Genomic DNA, 17,385 nt, shown 5'->3' with positions numbered 1-17,385 from the left:
TATTTTTCCATTAGTTAAGGGGTGATAATGGCATTCAACTCCCACCTAATGAGATCTTGAAAGGGTAGATGTAGATTGTCCTATATATCCCTTTAATTAATAGAACAAATAATTTAAATTTTACAGTACCTCACTCTACATTATTTAATTCTGTGGCATCTAAATCACATGACAACTACCGTGCTCTCCATATTAATGATTGAGAATAATTAAGTTAAAATTGGATTGGGTTTACTTTAATTATTATGTCATGCTATTATTACTTTTTTCATTTTCAGATAGTTATGTCTTTTAATACACCGATTTATCTTTTTTTTTTTTTTAGATTTAGCTAATATATGTCTTTAAAGTACATGATAAACTTATTATTAATAAAAATTTTAAGTCTTTTTTTAATAAATACAAAATAAATACATTAAAAAATTTGATTTTTTATTTTTTTAATAATTTTTTTAATTTATAATCTTAACATATATTTTTAAAATGTAAGATAGATATTTTTTTGGGCAATAGAAATTAGTGAATTAAATGTATCCATTTATTTAATTAAAATGATTTTTTAAAGAAGAATCGTATAGAATGATTAATTAGCAATGTATCACTTTGAATACACCACCATGTTGGATTCAAGATACTTGTTGATAGATCGATCAACTTTTCTTTTGTAAATAAAACTTCAATAAAACCTCATTAAATGTATCAAATTCCTAATGATAACTCATAAGATCCGAAAGGTAAGCCATCAAATAAAAAGAGTTTAATTAAAAGTTTAAAACTAAATATACCATAATAATACCTCTTGTATGTCTTACGTTTTTTATTTGGGAGGAAATGAATGAAAAAATACTCATCATTTTACAACTATATTATTTATTAAAAAATTATTAAATTAATTATTTATATAAATAATATATTAAAATATAAAAATATACCTATCATAAAATAAAAATATTACAAACAATTTAAAAATTATTTATCCATAAATATATATAGTGATTGATTTTTAATTTATATATAACAATATTTTTTTTTACAAATTTTAGGTACATAGTGGTGGTGGCTGACCCTTACCCCATTTTCCATCATATTCGCTCCTTGGTTTGCATGTGCAAATAAGATCCATTATCCTCACCAAAACAATTTATTAATTATTCTCATTATATTATAAATTATATTCCACGACAAATTTTATCTTGTATGTCTGATCTGTTCTCTTTGTATGTTCGTGAAACCATTTTTTTCTTTTTTTTTTTTTTCCTTTGTGGGGTTTAAGAGGTTGCTTGCTAGCTTTCTTCCATGTGCCATGCCCATGCATCATATATATTATTTGATTTTTTTCTTATTTGTGGTCTCGTGATTTTGACTACCCTCTAATTTTCATTTGTCTTATTTTTTTTATTTTTTATTTCTCAACCAAAATCATTATAAAAGGAAAGGTTCTCACGTTAGCTTTGATGAATAACTGATACTTGTTGTTGTCAAGTTGATATATGAGGAAAAGTGGAAAACAAATCATCCTAAGGAATGATTGATTTAGAAATGTAATTAACTTGGAATAGAAATTAAATACGTTATTTATACTTTTTTTTTGTATAATAATAATAGTACGTATTCTTTTACTTATAAATATCCTTGTTTCACTACAAAATACACGTTAAATAACGACAGTTTTTTGATAGATTTACGACAGTTGGAGTCCAAAACAGTCACAAATTCATAAGATTTAGAATGGAGTTTAATTATGCAATAAGAACCGCACTAGCTCAATCGATTTGCGACATTTTAAAAAAATACCGACAATTTTTTATTACTAAGTCCCGTTTCTCTTATAGATATCTTATATAATTTTATATTTCATTTGACAGTAAACTACTCTATACCAAATAAAATAACTACAATACAAAACATTTCTTTTTTATATATGTCAATCATTGATGATTTAGTTTTAGTGCTAATTTGTCACATCATTTTGTAAATTGAAATTTATAATAACCAAAATTTAAAATGAAAATGAAAATAATAATTTCATTTTATATGAGAAAACATGATGAAAAGGTTCAACTCACTATGACATATACATTTAATATGCAAATAATAAGATAGAATAAAAGTTCTTAGTTACCTATGTTTTAGATAGGGGTGTCCGCATATCAGATCGAATCGGATAAAGTCGAAAATTCGATCCGATCCACATAATTTTCATCGGATTGGATTGGATATGATATCTGCGCTTTTTAGTGCCAGATCCGATCTGATTCGATCCGCAAATGTGCGGATCGGATCGGATATCGAATTTATCCGTATAATTAAACCTTCTCTTTTTAATCATATTTTTATGTAAAAAAAAATTCAATAAAAATATTTTATTTATACTTTTAAATTTATTTATTCCTAAAATATTTTTAATCAAATTCTTTTTAAATAAGAAAAATAAAATAATACAATATATGAATAATAATTATTAACTAAAACATACAAACAAGTAAATATAATACTAAACATATATATTTATTTATTTTTAATTATTATTGTGCGAATCCGTAGATCGAATACGTGAATATAGAACAAATGCAAATATTTACTGTGGATCTGCGGATACGATCCGATTCATAGACATCCCTAATTTTAGATGCCAAACTAATTAATTATGAAATATAGTACATAATTAACAGAGGAGCAATAATAATGTTAATTACTTGATTTGTCAAATGATTGTACTATATATATATAATATAGAGCATTACAAATAAATAAATAAATAAATTATAAAAAAACACTTGCCAATAACAATATACAAACAAATTAATTAAGAGCATAGTTCATCTACCTAAGGTCTTATTTAGAAGGATTAAAGCGAAAATTTCCATATTCCTTTTTTTTTTTCTCTCTTAGTGGAGTGTTATTATTGCCATGGATTTGTCCTCCTTTGTGCTTCCAATGAATAAATGACACTATATAGAAGTGGTTATTATTGGTAGATTATGATGTCACATAATAAATATAGAAATATAGGAATATAAAGAGTACACATGTGCAAACACCATCATTGTTCTATTTTATTTATTTATTTATTATTTTTATTAAAAAGTAATTTTAGTGATCTTCGGATGAGTCTCATCCAAAGAAGGAAAATTGACGATTGTTGATGTAAACTCATCAGATGTTGACTTTTATTTCAATCCAGAATTGAAAATTCCCCTATATATCTTATCAGGCTTTTTATTTATTTTGTTTATTTTACTTTAATTATTCCCTATACTATAGCTGGCATCACGTTTCTAATTAGATTTTTTTTAGAAAAAAAAAAAAGAAAAAGAAATATACTAGCATTAAGCAACTATTATCACGGCTATTATAATTAAGTGCCTTAATTCACAATTTGAAAATCGGAAGTACTTTCAACTACTATCAATGCGTTAGTTGTAATAATTGTAACAAGTACTATATAAAAGTACTATACTATATACATGAATAAATCTAAGACAAATAAATCTATATATACCAGACATTAATTCATAATTTTATTGTATTTTAATTTGTAACTTTATACCAAATTAAACATTTATATAATCCCCCATACCTAAAAATAAATAACTAATAACAAACAAGTATATATAATAATTGGAGAGACAATGAAGACATCATGGCAATTGTTTAAGATAATGTTACGTATATAAAAAAATTAATTATTAAATTAATTATTCGTATGAAAAATATATAAAACATATATATATATATATATATATATATATATATATATATATAGAACTTCAAAGAAGAGTGGAAAAGATGGATATATGGATATTGTTGTCTTTCCCTTTACGTCGGTGCAAGCTACACATTGAATTGAAAATAAAAGTTGCCAAAGAAAAGGTGTAATAAATTAAGGACCATGTATATAGGGTAGGAACATCATTATATGTTTTTGATGAATGGTTGCGATGGCATGTGGTGACCCTAGGTTGATAAAATTGTGTAACCCTAATCATAAGCTTCATGAATGAGGTGTATTGTTTTGTATTCACTTTTACTCTTCCACCCCCCCCCCCCCCCCCACCACAAAAAAAAAAAAAAAAAAAAATCAGAAGAGAAAACAAAAGAAAAGGATGGAGGATAGTGCTTCTTTCAATTTAAAGTGAGTATATGCTTTTGAGTCTCTACCATGCATGTAGGATAAATTGATTATTCATTAAATCTATATATTATTTATAAATTTATTTTAAAAGCAAAAATTTTATTATCTGGATATGAAAAAATAAATATTAAATTAATCATTATATATTTATAGATAAATATATATATGTTATTTAATTTATTTTTAATGTATATTTTATATTTTAACATATATTTTATATAGATAACTGATTTAGTGACTAATTTTTTTATATAATATAATTGTTTTAAGTAGAATATGGACAAAAATAAAATTAAATATGCTAATACGTTATTATATTTGAATGTATTTGAACGTATTTAAAAAAATTATTTATTATTAATATACAGTCAAATGCAAAAAATAATTATTAAACAAATAGCAAACACATATCATGTGTAAAATATTTTCTACTTTTAATTTGAACGGTTATTTTTTCAGGTATTGAAATTTAGAGAGTTTTCCCTTTTTCCTCCCCAATATTGTTTTGGAGAGTCAAAGTGTATAGTTGTTTGAATAGGAAAGCTCTTTAACTAAAATATAATGCATTTACAAGTTGTAGGGTTAGATCTTCATCATTCTTTTTCTCTTGCCGACACACTAATAATACAAAAAGGTTTGGTATCTAAATCAAACTAGACAGTATAATAAAATCTTTTCATTAATTAATTTATCAAAGTATAGAAGATACATGAAACTATGAAAGATTCACTAATGTTGTGTAATTTGTTATTTGTTATATCAAAACATGAGTGTATAGGATGCACTATTAGCTAAATTTAACATTTAATAGAAAGAAATTGGAAAATAATAGCCTTCAAATTGCACCTTTTTATAGGATATATACTATATAATAATTTGTATATTTTCTGTATGTGAAAAATTGAAAATAGATCTTATCGACAATTATTTGTTGAAAATACTCACATGCCTATTGAAGTTGTACATAAGATACAGAGACACTCATTGTCAAAATAAAAAAAAAAAAAGAAAGAAGAAAGACTCGTGTAATTTCTCTTTTTCTCTCTGTTATGTATAGGAGAAAGCGTCTTATTTGTTTTTAAATGACAAAAATGATGGAATGGATAACAAAAAGGCCTGAAAAGAGTCAAACAAATTGGGCTAATACACAGAGGCCCATTAAGGATTAACATATCAATATTATTGGATATTTCCATAGACACTTGTTTCTTCGGAAGCTAAAAACAACTATATACAAGTTTGCAAATGGATGATATTCAATTGTCAAAAGGTAGAGGCTTTTGTAGATCAACGAGTTCCATTCTCCTTTGGCATCACCGACCTTCTTCTTTAACGTTTGGAGGATGACTTTGTTTGCGGTCCTGCAAGTCCGTTTATTTGTGGGTGTTCCACTAAAGAGAAATAGTGTTTAATTTTGAAATCCTACAAAAATATTGTTAAGTTCTGATTGATGAATTGTCGACCATTGTCAATAATAATTTCATGTGGTATATCGAATCGGCAGATAATATTTTTTCATATAAACGACTGTACTTTATCAGCTCCGATTTTTGTTAAAGGTAAGGCTTCGATCCATTTTGAAAAATAATCTATTACTACGAGTAAATACTTTATCTAGCCGGGGGCTTTTGGGAATGGTTCGAAGATGTCAAGCCCCCTATTTGTGAAAAGGCCAGCTTACCTCCGAAGTGTGTAATAATTCGGCTGGATTGCGTATAACTGGAGAGTGCTTTTGACAGCTGTCGCATCTTTTGACTTTGTTAATGCAATTTTATTTTAGTGTTGGCCAGTAGTACCCAACTCTGGTTATTTTGGATGCTAAGCTCATTCCCCCTACGTGGTTGCCACATACTCCTTCGTGAGCCTCGTCCATGATGATGTTGGCTTCTTCTTTGTCTATGCAGCGTAGCAAGGATCGAGAGAAACCTCTTTTGTAAAGGTTGTGTCCTATTAAGCTGTAAGATGATGCTATCTTCTTGAATATCCTTAAGTCTGTCAGTCCTTCCGGAATGTCTCCGATTTGCAGATATCGTTTGCATGGTGTTCTCCAGTCGCTTTCCTGTGATATTGAAAAAATCGAGTTGTTGCTGAAGCTCAACTCAGCTATTGTTAGTTGAAATATGACAGATTCTTGCTTATTTTTTCTAGTTGTTGCCAATTTTGATAGTGCATCTGCTCGGATATTCTGTTCCCGAGCTATGTGTGTGATTTCTATTAAATGAAATTGAGACATAAGGTCTTTTACTATTGAATAGTATTTTTCTAATAACTGATCTTTTACCTGGAACTGTCTTGTTACCTGTTGTACGACTAGTTGTGAGTTGCAGTATACTTGAAGGTGGGTGATGTTGAGAGATTGTACTAGTCTGAGTCCAGTGAGCAATGTTTCATACTCAGCTTGGTTATTACTTGCCTTGAACGTGAATCGAATTGACTGTTCAGTATGTAGGTCGTGGTTGTTCGTGAGTAATACACCTGCTCCAAATCCTTTTGAATTTGAAGCGCCATCAACGTATAGTTCCCACGTGTAATCCTCCTCTATTTGTTCGGCTAGTTCAGCTACAAAGTCGGCCAAGAACTGTGCTTTCATAGCCGTCCTTGGTTCGTAGGTGATGTCAAATTCTGATAGTTCGATTAAACATTTTGTCAATCTTCCAGAGACCTTGGACCTTGATATATAGAACTTGGCATATAGGTTGGCTAGTCTTAACCACAATTGGGTTGCTTTGAAAATAATGTCGTAATTGTCTTGCTGTGACTATCAGTGCGTATGCTAGCTTTTTCATTGGTGGGTATCGTAGCTCGGTATTTTGTAATGTTTTGCTGACGAAGTATACTGGATGTTGATGTCTTCCTATTTCTGTAATTAAGACCGAGCTTATTGCATTAGTAGAAATGGATAGATAAATTAGTAAAGGTTTACCTGGCTCTGGTTTTTGCAGAATTGGCAGAGATGAAAGTATTAATTTGAGTTTTTGGAAAGCTGCTTTGCATTCGGCGTCCCATTGGATTCTTCGTTCCTTCCTTAGTATGCTGAAGAAGTGTTGGGAATGTGTAGAAATTGCTGGGAGGAATCTAGATAAGGCAGCTAGTCTGCCGTTGAGTTGTTGGACTTCCTTCACTGTTGGAGGGCTTCTCATCTTTATTATTGTGTCACATTTTTCAGGATTAGCTTTTATTCCTCTAGATGTCAACATGAAACCGAGGAATTTGCCTCCTTTTACCCTGAATGCACATTTTTCAGGATTTAGTCACTTGTTATGCTTCCCTAGTTGTATGAAGATTTCTTCAATATCCCGTCCGTGGTCTTCGAGTTGTTTTGTTTTTATGACCATGTCGTCGACGTATACCTCGAGATTCTGTCCTATTTGTTTGTTGAAAATTTTGTCCATAAGTCGTTGGTAGGTAGCACCTGCGTTCTTTAGTCCAAAGGGCATTACTTTATAACAATAGTTTCCCATCTCAGTGATAAATGCTATTTTATCCTGATCTTTGGGGTGCATTAGGATTTGATTGTACCCATTACAACATTGGATAGCCAGGTTGTGAAGCGTAGCTCTTTGATGAAGCTGGCGTCTAAGAGCTTCTGGGTTTCTTATAGGCAGGCCGTCCTTTTTTCGTTTCCCATGTTTCGCTTCTTTTGTACTATAGGTCAGACCTTGGGATCGATCTGTAGCTTGTGGCAGATAAAGTTTGGATCCAGTCCTAACATGTCAGTAGGAGTCCATGCAAAGAGGTCAGCATTTCTTCGCAGTATGTTTGTTACGTGTTCTTTAATACCTGCAAGTAATGAATGGCTAATGTAAGTGACATGATCGTTATTAGAGTCTAAGATGACCTTCTTGAGGTCGTCGGTTGGTGAAGGTCGGTTATGCAGGTCCTCGCGAGGGTCAAGGTCGGCGGTCTCGGATATGTTTAACACTTGGAGGGTTTCTTTTTGTTGACCAGTCTCCGTGTTTTCTGCTGTTTTGATTTTTAGGCTCTCATTGTAACATCGTCGAGCCTGACTTTGATCGAAATAGATGGTTGCCGTTTTGTCGTCATTTGCCTAAAATTTGACACAAAGATGGACAATAGATACAATGGCACAAAAAGAGTTTAATGATGGTCTGCCGAGGATTATGTTATATGGGCTCGGGCAGTCGACGACCAGAAATAGGACGTCCTTTGTTCTACAAAGGGGGTGGTCTCCTATTGTCGTCTGCAACCAAACGCTCCATAGGATGGAAACTCGTTCTCTTGAGAAACCGACCAATTCGCCTGAAGAGGGTTGTCTTATGTTTGCGCTGAGCTTCATTTTTTGGAAGGTGGAGTAGAAGAGGACATCTGTACTGCTTCCAGGGTTGAGGGGTACTTTTCGTACAAGGAGATCTCCGGTTTGTATTGATATCACTACGGGATCATCAAGGTTGGTGGTCTTGGGCTTGTGATCATTCTGGTCGAACGGTATTGTAGGTGTAGCCGGCTGTTTTGTGGTTGTTTTCTCTGTTCTCTGGACGGCTAGCATAGCTCTGTAACTTCTTTTTCGTGCTGAGTTTGTATTCTCACCTCCGGCGAATCCGCCTGAGATGCAGTTGATGATTCCTCGTGTTTGGGGTGGTTGGGGTCTTGTTTTTTCTGTGGCATGATGGTCTCCCTCTGATTGGTGGTCGGTGTTTATTTGTGTTTGAGTTTGTTTTATTTGGCTGCTAATGTACTTGTCCAGGTGACCTTGTCTGGCTAACCTTTCGAGGAGGTCTTTGGCGATCACACACTCGTCGGTTGTGTGGCCAAATTTTTGGTGGAAGGCACAGTGTTTTGTTTTATCGATGTATCTTTGGTCCTGATAGGAGCCCGTTCTACTAGGTGGCTTGATGATCTTGGCATTCAGAATCTCCTTAATGATGTTTTCTCTTTTTGTGTTGAATTGAGTGTAGGCGTCATATTTTGGGGTTAGCTTGAAGGGCTTCTTAGTGTCCTTATGATTTGGCATCTTAAGGTATTTCTCGTCTTCTCGCCGAGGTGGAGGTCTTTCTGCTCGCCGAGCTTCTATGAATTCCTCGATTTTCATTTGTCCTGCTGCTTTTTCACAGAATTCGTCCAAGGTCTTTGGCTTTGTCACTGCTATTGTTTCTTGGAATTTTCTTGGCCTCAGGCCGCTCTTTAACGCGTGAAGGTGTACCTTGGGGTCAAGGTCGGGTATCTCCACGGTTGCTTTGGCGAATCTGGTCATGTAATCTTTTAAGCTTTCGTGTTGTCCTTGTTTGATGGTGTTGAAGTAGTCTGACCCATGGACATATATTCTTGAGGCTGTGAAATAGTCGATGAAGGACCTTGCCAGATCCTCGAAGCTAGAGATGGAACCTGCAGAAATTTTTGAGAACCAGAGTAAAGTAGCACCATCTAGATAAGTTGGAAAAGAACGACAAAGTACAGGGTCCGAGGCACCGTTAAAGAACATCATGGATTGAAACTTTTTTATGTGCACCCGGAGATCGCCGAATCCTTCATAAGGTTCGAGTCCTGTTGGAAGTACAAAATTTTTCGACATTTGAACACTCATGACTTTCTCGGAAAATGGGTTGTCCAATGTGAGCTTTTCCTTTGGGGGAGTAATCTCCAAAGACTCAGCTTCTCAAGTATGGGAGGAATTCCCATTAGGAGCTTTGGACGACTGCTCAGCTATTTTTTGGACCTCAGCTTGTAGATTCGCGATCATGGCCAACAGCTCCGCTTGCGAGGGTTGTGATACCTCGTTGTCCGTCATTGGGCAAAAATCAAAAACCTACTCAACAGAGAAGGAAAGTGGTAGAAAAAGGTGGGGTTAGTTGCTTAGGACTAAGGGCCCTACGGTGGGCGCCAAATGTTCCGTATCAGGATACTTCCTCCGAGCTATGACTCGAACAAGTGTCTCCTCGGCCGATTGCTTCATTCTTAGGAAGAACTCCTTGGAATTCCATTGACGTCGGCGTGGAACCTGCAAAAGAGACTCCGACGCCCAAGTCAGTAAGTTTCTTGAGAATATAAAAAGCTTTGAAGATAAAATCGGTATGTGATTTTGTGATATAGCTCAGTCTCGATGGAACTGACTTATCTACGTTTGTAGTTGCAACTTGTTTATATAGACTTTAGAGGACTGAGCTTTGTAACGGTATGATGAGAGAACTGCTCGGGATTCTCGGGTTTGTTTTCCGTATCTTTGACAACGTCAAATAATGGTGCGGAGATCCTTGCGTTGGAATATGCTGAGGTGTCATTTTTGGTTGCGTTTAATGCTCGGTCAATAATTCTGTAGCCGAAGTTATTGGTATGGTACAACTATAATTTTATTAAAGAATAAATTACCATTTGTATCCATGAAAGATATAAACGCTGACAAATATATCCATATAAGAATAAAACAACAATTGTACCCACGGAAGATAGCTTCCGTGTGCCAGGAATACCCTAACGGACCGATTGTGTAACTAACGTCTGGGTACTCTTGGCACACAGAAGCCATCTTCCGTGGTACCCATGAACTTTATGAACGCTGACAGAAGTACCCATTAAAAAAGGAAACTAACGTTGTATCCATCAAAGATGAATTCCGTACGACAAAAGTATCTAAATCCGAAATTTATGTTGACTTTTTAATAAAATTCCAAAATTAACCCCACCATTATCTTTAACCCCTCCTCTCTTCTTTCCCAAATCTCAAACACCTCCATTGCCTAAAAACCCTAATCTCAATACCTAAAAATTCCAAATTATCATTTTCTCAACCCTAATCTCAATACCCCTTTTAACAAATTTCAACCTTCTCTTTATTCTTTTCATCAATTTTACTACTTGTTTGGGATAAGAAGAGACAAAGAACAACAACACAAACAAGAAAATTCAAACTATAGAGACCCCAGAAGCATGAAATTCTCTTTATCTTCTTCTACTACTTCTGCTGCTTAGAGAAATTCAAGTAATTCTAGAGTTCTATGTCACAATCCAGCTACCATTCCACCAAACATTTCTCCAGCTGAAGCAACTTGGTTGCAATCTTTCTACAATGAGACAGAAAAGGAGCAGAACAAGCATGCCATTGTTGTTGCTGCTGCTACTGCAGCTGCAGCTGATGTTGCTGTGGCAGCAACACAAGCTGCAGTTGCAGTGGTTAGGCTCACCAGCCATGGAAGAGGTACCATGCTTGGTGCTGGACATGGAATTTGTGGTAAAATTGATGAAAAGAATAAATAGAGGGTTGAAATTTGTTGAAAGGGGTATTGAGATTAGGGTTGGAAAAATGATAATTTGGGATTTTTAGGTATTGAGATTAGGGTTGGGAAAATGATAATTTAGGATTTTTAGGTATTGAGATTAGAGTTTTTAGGCAATGGAGGTGTTTGAGATTTGAGAAAGAAGAGAGGAGGGGTTGAAGATAATGATGGGGTAATTCTGAAATTTTATTAAAAAGTCAACATAAATTTTGGATTTGGGTACTTTTGTCGTATGGAATCCATCTTTGATGGATACAACATTAGTTTCCTTCTTTAATGGGTACTTTTGTCAGCATTCGTAAAGTTCATGGGTACAAATGGTTGTTTTTCCATTTTATTAAAGAATAAATTACCATTTGTATCCATGAAAGATACAAACGCTGACAAATATATCCATATAAGAATAAAACGACAATTGTACCCACGAAAGATAGCTTCAGTGTGTCAGGAATACCCTAACGGACCGATTGTGTAACTAACGTCTGGGTACTCTTGGCACACGGAAGCCATCTTCCGTGATTATAATTATCGTTTTATTCTTATATGGATACATTTGTCAGTATCTGTATCTTTTATGAGTACAAATGATAATTTATTCTTTTATTAAAATTAGTTTACATTAACCAAATAATTATAAAAATTTGATAAATTCTATTTAACTCTCTAAATTTTAAAGGATAAGATACCCGTGTGACATGTCATATTATTATTGTATGAAATGCGTTAGCTTATCGTAATTAAATTTAATATTTTAAATTAAATGTTATTAAAAGAATTTTTATGCATTAAATACATGATATAGATTAAAAACTAATGATTTAATAGATGATATAAGTAAAGAACTTAAAAAATAAGAAATAAAAAATACAACAACCACTATAGAATACTAGGTTCCTTATTAGGATTTTTTCACTCAAATAAAATAAAAAAATTTATTATTTTTATAAATTCAATTTTTTAATTTTAATTTTTTAATTATATTTTTTTATATTTAGAGTTTGTTGTATCCCTAACGAACTCTATAATTTATATAGAACCTGTCTGATCTCCCAACAAATTTTATAATATATATAAAAAAAATCATATTTAAAAAAATAAAATTAAAAAATAAGATTTAAAAAAATAATATTTGAAAAAATAATATTTTTTTATTTTATTTAAAAAAAAATCATTCCTTATTAATACTTGATCTACCAACAAAAACAACAAGCCAAAATATACACATGTCATTTTGAAGAAGCAACAAGGAAACAACTCTCAAATATACTAAGTTTATTATTATCATAGTGCATGCATCCAATTAACTTTAGTATTTCGATAATGTTAAGTAGACCAAAAAAAATAAAATTTTATCTTATTTAATATTTATTAATTATTATTAATATTAATAAATATTAAATAAAATAAATTATAATTAATTATGATTAATATTTTATAGTTATATATTTTTTGGATAAATTAAATAAAAAAGTAATTATAAATAATAATAAAAATATAATTAACAAAAAATTAAAATTTAAAATAATAATAAAAATAAAATTATTAAAATATTTAAAAAATATTATTTTTAATTTAATAAATAAATATTAATTTTTATTATTAAAAAATATTTAAAAAGCTGTGAATTTTTATATGTTATTTTTATTATAAAAAAGTATTTAAAAAGTGGTCAAACGGCTATGTACGTGTGTGATATATATATATATATATATATATATATATATATATATATATATATATGTTGTGTCTCTGGTGGTTATATCGGTGGTGGCTACAAATAGCTATGTGTTGATCACGCAATAGAATGATAACACTTGGATTGTGAGAGTGTATCATTAACGTTTGATTAACATAGTAAGCAATAACTTGCATTTTCTTTAAGCAGTTGGTTTCAAGTTGTGATTTTTTTTTTCTTTTTTTTTTCTTTTAGAAGATGCTTGTTGTTTTTTTAATTTTTAGGTTTTAATCAGTTTTTAAATTTAAATAATATTATTTAATTAAATTTTAATTAAAATATATTTTTATTCTGTAAATAAATATATTAATAATTAAAATTAATTTAAATTTTAAATATTAATTTTTTTATTTTTTACCCATTTCGTAAAATAAATATTTTATTATTTTTTATTTTCTTTATATGTTTTTTATTTTTTTAATATCTTATTCGATAAAAATTTATCTAATATTTTTTATTTTTTTATTATTAGTTAGACTTTTTCATTATTTATATATTTAAACGTTAACGCTTTTAAAATTATTAAAATTTATATTCATAAAATTTGTTTTTTTTTTAATTATAACACATATAAAATTATTAAGTTATATACAAAATATTTTTGAAACACACCCAAAATCATAAATAAAAAATTTAAATTCAAATGTTAAAAATAAAATTAATTTTTTATATCCTATTCGATAAAAACGTATCTAATATTTCTTATTTTTTATTATTAGTTGGATTTTTTTATTACTTATTTTAACATTAATATTTTTGAATTATTAAAATGTATGTTAATAAATCTTTTTTTCAATTATAACACATCTAAAATTATTAAATTATATATAAAATATTTTTAAAACACATCCAAAATCATAAATCTAAAATTTAAATTTAAAAGTTAAAAATAAAATTATTTTTTATATTTTATACGATAAAAATGCATCTAATATTTCTTTTTTTATTATTAGTTAGATTTTTTTTGTTACTTATTTGAATATTAATATTTTTTAAATTATTAAAATGAATAATTAAGTTAACTTTTTTAGATCTTATTCAATAAAAATATATTTAACATATTTTTATCATAGTATTAGTTGAAATTTTTATTATTTATTTGAGCACTAGTATTTTTTCATTTTAAAGCCTTTATTAATTTTAAAATTAAAATTTCAAATTTTATTTAATTTGATTTTATAATTTGTATTTAAATTGTAATTTATTATTAATTAAAAATATTAAAAAGAAAACATAAATTTTAAAGTTTAAAATTTAAATTTTAGTTTGTATTTTAAATATGCATTCAATTTTAAAAAAGTACTAAATTTATTGGATGAATTTATTTTAATATTTTTTTAATATTAAAATAAAAAGATGAATAAAAGATCATTTTTTTAGATAACTAGTTGAACTGTTTTTTTAAGTCTTGGCTTGGAGAGATTAAAGTTCAGTGTGTGCTAGTGTCATTGAATTTAGAAAATTAGTTTTTGTTCATAATATTAATTGGCTTGTTTTTTATGATGGTTGGTTTTCTGTGATATCTGTATGGGCCCAAATTTCAAAAAAAAAAAAAGAGTGAAACCGCTTATAATTATCATTAGCATAGTCACCGCTCCCTGTGTGAGTGTTCTATGGTATAGAATGAAGAGAATTTTTATGCTTATAGATATGTGTTGGTTGATTAGAAAATTTGATAAATGTTTAGAAAGGAAGACAAAAAATCTGTACTTTTTGCACAACTGATACAGATAAATTTTTTTTTTCGGCACAGAGTATAGATGAGTAATTATTTTCGCTATAATTAATTATGTTGACATAATAATAGACTTCATCATAAACTGAATTTTTTTGTTATTGTTCGAAAAATAACAACTCAGTCCAAACTGTTATTTTTGTCCATTATTATACTAAAAAAATCACAAATTGCTAAACCAGTAAAAGAAACACATGTATCAAGTATTAACCATGTAATTCAAATTTATTTTTTATTTACAAAATATATAGTAAAGTAGTTTATAGTTTATATGACAATATTGTTTAAAAATAAACGGTTGTATGATATATCTAATAAAAAAAAATATGTGTCATAAGTTTCATTGTCAAGCATGTTCATTCTTACAAAATTTAAAAATTATAAATAATAATATGATAAGTGATATTTTCTATTGTTAACTATTAATTTATTTAAACGTATTTTGTGAATTTAGATGCTAGTAAAAATTAGTGTAATTTATTTTATTTTAATAATAAAAAGATCATTCAGTATGCTCTATTGCTCATAATATAAAAGAAATGAGAAAATTAATTACAAACGGATATTATTAGTATGACTAATTATGTAATATGTGAGCCATATTTTTGAATACATTACAATTATATTTTGGCCTACAACAATATAATATAATGAATATATCTTTTATTTGGATCTAACAAAATTTATTATAATAATAATAACAATAATAAATATAGATTAAAAATAAAAAATAAGTTAATTTATTAAAAGATTAAAATGATTTAAAGTTTAAACAAAATAAAATATATAAACGGAAGCTTTTTTTTAGTAGTTGTTAAAGATCGATGAAAAAAAAATTTTTGTGGTGAGACCTATCATCATCTTACTAAATTTAATTTTAATCAATATAATTAGTTAATTAAAATTTTAAATTTACCACTCTTAGAAACATATTTTCGGGAGTCTCAGAATTTGATCAATCTCAACCACAATAATTTGAAAATTATACTTAAGAGACTAATAAATACATTAGCAAAATGACACATATAATTATTGTATGTTGATATGATCTGACAAACTATTAATTTTGATAAATGAGAAGTGAAATAATTATACACACATTTTCTTGAGTCTTAAAAACAGATAATTTGCATAGAGAAAATCGTAAGACTCAGGATAAGTGCTAAACAATTTACACCAATTGTGATACATGTCAAAAAGACTACGTTCATATATAATAGGAAGTGTATCTGAAGTATCTACTGAAATTACATTCATGACCTAAATATTCAAATCTTTTATAGCTACAGCAAATCTAGAGACAAAAAAAAATTATAAAACAAAGGTAGTGACATCGATATATTTATATAATTCGGATTAACATTTCAAAATTGATTTTTCTTATCCTCTTTAGATTGATCTTATATCCATAACATTTTGAATATTTGGCCATTGAATTTCTATCCCAACACATTCTCAGTGTTCATAGTCCATGTTAAAATTGTCAGGGACAGATTTTTCGTAAACTCCAACTTGAGAACTTGTTAACCATGGTTCATGAATACTTCTTGGTTAACATATTATATATAGCTCCGAGTGGGAGTTGGAGGGTCTGGTGGCTTGTATCCACGATAAGTCGATAGTTGCTTTCTTGTCACGACGTCTCGTAGGAAGAAAAAAAAATTGTTGTAAAAATTACCAAATAAAAAAGTATTTGATAAAAAAAATGAGATCCTCTTCTAATATATATAACATTTTATAATGATAAAATAAAAATAAAGGGAATAAAATTTTGTATGTTTATATTAGAAATAGAATTTAATATTATCCTAATAAAATTAAATAATGGATTAGTTATAATTAATATATTTAAATAAATAAAACAAATCAAATAAAAATATTTTTAAGAATTAATCAAATAAATTAGTTAATACAAATAATTAGTATAATTGATTTGATTTAATTTATTGAATTCAAAAAAATAAATCAAGAAATAGTTGAATAAATTTAATGAATTAAAAAGATAAATAGAAAAACACTTTCTTAGGAAACAATAATTTTCTTAACTAAATTAATCTATGGTTATTATATTCAATTATAATAAATAACAAATTATCTATTTTAATATGTACCTTATAAATTAATAAATTAAAATAATCAATATAATGAATTATAATTAATTAATTGATATAAATTATAATAAATTATGTGATATTTAAATATATAATTAAATTATTTAGTTGATATAATTAATTTACTATAATGAATTGTATTTAATGAGTTAAAAAAATAAATTGAGAAACACTTTTAACAACCAATCTATTCTATTATATAAAAATCGGATTCCTGCACTTAATGATGGAGGTGACGTGGCATGCTTCTGAGAGTGTTTCCCAATTTATTTCTTTTAACTCATTAAATACAAGTTATTACGATAAACTAACTATATCGGCTAATTAATTTGATTAGATATTTAAATATCATATAATTTATTATAATTTATATCAATTTGATTTAGTAATATTTCTTAATTCATTTATTTTAATTTTTTGTTAGTATTTTTTAATTTGAT

The sequence above is a fragment of the Arachis stenosperma genome, chromosome 6 (assembly GCF_014773155.1).
Source record: "Arachis stenosperma cultivar V10309 chromosome 6, arast.V10309.gnm1.PFL2, whole genome shotgun sequence".
NCBI classification, from domain to species: Eukaryota; Viridiplantae; Streptophyta; class Magnoliopsida; order Fabales; family Fabaceae; genus Arachis; species Arachis stenosperma.
This window is presented reverse-complemented; position numbering follows the sequence as displayed.